Source organism: Herpailurus yagouaroundi, unplaced genomic scaffold (genome assembly GCF_014898765.1).
Source record: "Herpailurus yagouaroundi ecotype Mexico unplaced genomic scaffold, PumYag 77, whole genome shotgun sequence".
Lineage (NCBI taxonomy): Eukaryota > Metazoa > Chordata > Mammalia > Carnivora > Felidae > Herpailurus > Herpailurus yagouaroundi.
Window position 1 is genome coordinate 94,906,545 of NW_024412388.1, and position 5,209 is coordinate 94,911,753.

The 5,209-nt window shown below is 39.9% G+C and overlaps 1 long non-coding RNA gene across 1 annotated transcript; it reads left to right on the top strand.

The window, feature by feature from the left end:
- Positions 1-396: 396 nt before the first annotated feature.
- LOC121027653 (uncharacterized) lies at positions 397-1,378 on the top strand. Its single transcript, XR_005788847.1, has 2 exons — positions 397-570; positions 606-1,378. It is a non-coding gene; the product is annotated as an uncharacterized LOC121027653 (long non-coding RNA).
- Positions 1,379-5,209: the final 3,831 nt, after the last annotated feature.

Below are 5,209 nucleotides of genomic sequence, written 5' to 3' on the forward strand. Positions count from 1 at the left end.
GACGCGGGGCTTGAACTCACGAACTGTGAGATCATGACCTGAGCCGAAGTCGGACGCTTAACTGACTGAACCACCCAGGTGCCCCATAACCTCCAGAGAATCCTTAAAGAAGGAAAGCCAGGGACCATGATCTCATCAACACTGGTAGTTAGGTTTCAGAGTTGGCCCTGTGAAGGACTAACTTTGTAACTTTAGGCAAATAACTTGGTCTTAATTTTCTTTTTAATGTTTATTTATATTTGAGAGATACAGAGACAGAATGCAGGTGGGTTAGGGGCAGAGACAGAAGGAGACAATCTGAAGCCGGCTCCAGGCTCCAAGCTGTCAGCACAGAGCCCGATGTGGGGCTTGAACTCACAAACCGTGAGATCATGACCTGAGCCGAAGTCAGACACTTAACCGCCTGAGCCACCCAAGTAGGCGCCCCTACTTGGTCTTAATTTGCTTTTTGTTCCTTCAGTATAAAATAGGAATAATAATACCTACCCAACTTCCTTAAAGGCTTAACTCGATGATAATGAGGTATTAGGTAGGAAAGAACTTTAAAAAGTTAAAGGTACCGTGACTAGAGTTTTAGTATTAGAGTTTTAGTAGAAAAACTAGAGTTTTAGTATTAGAAATCGTCCTTAGTGATGAACATATGTAGAAAATTCCTTCTTTTACAATGTTAGTATGGCATTTCTTAGAGTTAGAGCTGCAAGGGGTGGCATCTTAACAGTTTTAAGCCAAAACGTAGCTGAGAGGAAAGTACACTGAACTTTTACATTCAAGTTGTCATAGCTCTACTAAATAAAAAAATCTATATATATGTCAAGGCTTACAATTTATGAACATGGCGACTAATATTTTAGTATCGAGAAACTACAGGTGGCCTATACTCAGGCATTACCTTCTTTGCTTAAGATTCGGTGAATATTAGAAGACCTAAAAATGTTAATTATCATAACAACTACATTTTTACTGCACCGTAGCAAATTGTCTTTTGTGGCTTTAATCTGTTCTGGTTCTTAGGTACTTTGCATTCTCCTTTCCATTTCAGTCGACATATGATAACATTTTATGCCGATTTTAGAATAAATTTATTATAAGATAACTGCTTTCAGTTAAATTAACTTCATGATTTTGTGTACTGCCAAAAAGTCAGGGTGATCTAAAGAGGAAAGTGTAGGGTTTCTTGTCAGTCTGTTTGAATTGTGACTCCAGTGTTTACTGGGTGCTTAATTTGACTTTAAGCCTTACTGATTGGTAAGATGGGCATCCTAGTATCTGCTTCTAAAGGTGGTGAAGATTAAATACAATAATATATAAAATGTGCCTCACCCAGTAAGTAGTATACATTGGATGTTGAAATAAAGTTGTTCACCACCCTACCACTCCACACACACAGCTGTGTATCCTAATTTAATATTTGTTTCCTCTCTGTCTCCTAGGGATCTCTTGAAGGGGAAGGGAAAAGAAGACCAGTGAACTGTTTTTGCTTTTCTTAAAACTCTGGGATAGTAGTATTTCTAGGTTATGGATTCTTAAGAGACGTGGTGACATCTTAGAATATTGTCCAAGAAAAGTAATAAATGAATAGGAACATCATAAGTTAGTTGTTAAAACAAGGACTACATTAATTATAGCTGTCTTTAACGTCTTGTAGCCTAGGAAATCAGACTTTTTTTTTTTTTTTTTAATTTTTTTTTTTTTCAACGTTTATTTATTTTTGGGACAGAGAGAGACAGAGCATGAACGGGGGAGGGGCAGAGAGAGAGGGAGACACAGAAACGGAAACAGGCTCCAGGCTCTGAGCCATCAGCCCAGAGCCTGACGCGGGGCTCGAACTCAGGACCGCGAGATCGTGACCTGGCTGAAGTCGGACGCTTAACCGACTGCGCCACCCAGGCGCCCCGGAAATCAGACTTTTTAATCCACACCACCCAGGTTTAAAATTTTTTTTCTTAACGTTTTTACTTATTATTGAGAGACAGAGCATGAGCATGGGAGGGGCAGAGAGAGGGGGAGATAGAGAATCCAAAGCAGGTTCCAGGCTCTGAGCTCAGCATAGAGCCCAACGCGGGGCTGGAACTCACAAACCGCGAGATCATGACCCGAGCCAAAGTTCGACGCTTTACCGACTGAGCCACCCAGGCGCCCCTGCACACCACCCAGGTTTGAGCAGGGTGAAGAGTTGCTCTGTTGCATAAGATTCATAAAGTTTGTTCAAGTCGGTATTCAACTTGGAATTCTTCAGTTGGTCCTACTTAAAATGTACAGTCTGCTTTCATAGGAGGAAGGAATCTCATTGTCCTAGGTAAAGTCTCTTTTGAGAAAATTATTGCTTACAAGAGAAAGGGGGATGGATGAGTGTGGTGCCTAATAAATCACTGATTTATTTAGCTTCTGTTTGGATGTAGAAAGAAGAAAGGAAATTTGCGGCTACTGTGTATGAGGGTTATTTTGCATAGTACAGGTGTATTTTCATTTAGGCCTTAGAGTGTATCTGTGAGGTGGGTTAGTGCTGTTAACCTCATGTATGGAGGATAAAAGTGGCACCCAGGTTGATAACCTTCATGAGGTGATATGGCAACAGGCAACAAGAGTGGGAATTTATTAACTGTTTTTGCTGTTTGTGTGTGTAAGCAGGGTAGTGTTTGTTTTTTTCATACTGTCTTATGTCTAAAATAGAAAGATAATGTTAGACATTTATGTCTAAATGTAAAACCTAGGGGCGTCTGGGTGGCTCAGTCGGTTGAGCGTCCGACTTCGGCTCAGGTCATGATCTCACAGTCTGTGAGTTCGAGCCCTGCATCAGGCTCTGTGCCGACAGCTCGGAGCCTGGAGCCTGCTTCAGATTCTGTGTCTTGCTCTCTCTCTGTCCCTCCCCTGCTCATGCTCTCTCTCTCTGTCTCAAAAATAAATAAAAACATTAAAAAGATAAATAAAATAAATTTAAAAAAATAAATGTAAAACCTAGGTTTAAAAAACAATTTTTTTAAGTTTATTCATTTATTTTGAGAGAGAGAGACAGAGCAAGGGGAGGGGCAGAGAGAGAGGGAGAAAGAGAATCCCAAGCAGACATGGGGCTCGAACCCACGAACCGTGAGCTCATGACTTGAGCTGAAGGGATGCTTAACCGACCGATCCACCCAGGTGCTCCTAAAACCTAGGTTTTAAATAGGACTAACTACTGTTTTTAAGATAACTGAGATTTGAACCCAGATTAATTTGGTTCCAAAGTTTATGCTGGGCATACAAAGATCAGTAGAACACCATCCAGCTTGTTGATCTTGCAGATTTAATGGTGGAGCGACATGTAAGCTCATGTAGTACTCTGTTAAAAGGTAGATGGGGGGACACCTGGGTGGCTCAGTCAATTAAGTGTGTGACTTCAGCTCAGGTCATCATCTCATGGTTCGTGGGTTCCAGCCCTGCGTCGGGCTCTGCGCTGACAATGTGGAGCTCCCTCTGTCCCTGCTCCTCCTCTGCTTGTGCGAGCTCACACGCGCTCTCTCTCTCTCTCTCTCTCTCAAAAAAAAAAAAAGTTGGGATTCAGACCAGAGAATGACTTCCTGCTAGGGGAGGTCTCCGGAGGAGGTGGCCTTTGAGTGAGTCAGGTTGTGAAGGGTGAGACTATGCAAAGCTTTCACAGAAGCCTACACAGGGAGTTGAGAGGGTATGTATTTTAGAGTCAAAGCCAGGGTTTCAGTTTAGTCTTTCTCTCTATAGTGAGGCGGTTGTTTAAAATGATTATTAATATTAAATAATATTTTAAAGCAGAGGTGAATGGAAGTTTAGAATAATAATTTTTAATTAATTTTAATTATTTTGTTTAATTTTAATTATTTTTAATAACAATAGTTTTCAAGAGTGTTCTGAAAGAGATTATAAGGGAGCTTGGTGTTACAGAGAACTCGAGGATTTTTTGTTTCCTCTTAAAATCACCCAAATAATGAAGGGCTCTCTATTCACATGTATTGCTTAGTCTGAATAATGTTATTACCTAGGTAACATATTTATTCCATATTTAAGAAACATCTTTTAGTTTAAGTCTATCTTCCAGTAAAAGCTACCTATTCAACCATTATATAAAACTTGTAGTTCTGAAGACACATCTAGATCATTTGCCTTGAATATTTTAGATAGTTAGATGTAGTGAAAGGTAATATTGTTTGGAAAGGCAGGAATGCTATTCAAATGATTTTGACATAAAGGAGGTTTTTAGCAATTCTGTTTTTTATTACATAGCAATATACATTCATCACAGAAAATTTAGGAAACATAATGAAAACAAAGATTACTTCTAATCAATAAGGAGAAATAAGCTTTTGGGGGGGGGTTATACAATTCAATCACTAAATAAAATTTTAATATTCATTCAGATTTCAGAGTCATAGTCAACCAGTAGCTACATTTAATACTTTTTTTTTTTAACGTTTATTTATTTTTGAGAGACAGAAAGAGAGCAGGAGTGGGGGAGGAGCAGAGAGAGAGGGAGACACAGAATCCGAAACAGGCTCCAGGCTTTGAGCCATCAGCACAGAGCCTGATGCGGGGCTGCGATTCAGCAGAATCGCAGAATCATGACCGGAGCTGAAGTCGGATGCCCAACCAGCTGAGCCACGCAGGCAGGCACTCCTACATTTAACACTTTTTTAAGCTAACAAGAGTGGTTTTTCATCTTTACATATTTTAGTGACTGAATTACCCTGACACAGTTGAGAGTTTGGTCAGTTTATTATTACAGTACATTCTGATTTTTATTTAATACGTAAGGTAGTTGTTTTGACTGATGAAGAGTTTAGCCTATTTGATTAAATACTAATAAAGGACTTAGTTTAAGTGTTTATTACTCTTACTAGCAGTTAGACATTGCTCAGAATGCTGAAGCAAAAAGGAACCTTAAAAACTGTCTGGTTTGCCTTCTCATTTTATAAATGAGGAAACTTTTTTTTTAATAATTTTTCCATATAGACTATTTTTTTTAATTTTTTAAATGTATGTTTATATATTTTGAGAGAGAGCATGAGCAGAGGAGGGACAGAGGGAGACACGGAATCTGAAACAGGTTCCAGGCTCCGAGCTGTCAGCACAGAGCCCGACGCGGGGCTGGAACTCACGAACTGTGAGATCATGACCTGAGCCAAAGTTGAACACTTAACCGACTGAGCCACCAGGCGCCCCGGAAACTGTTTTCTTCCAAGCTGCTGTTCCAGTGACTTCTTTG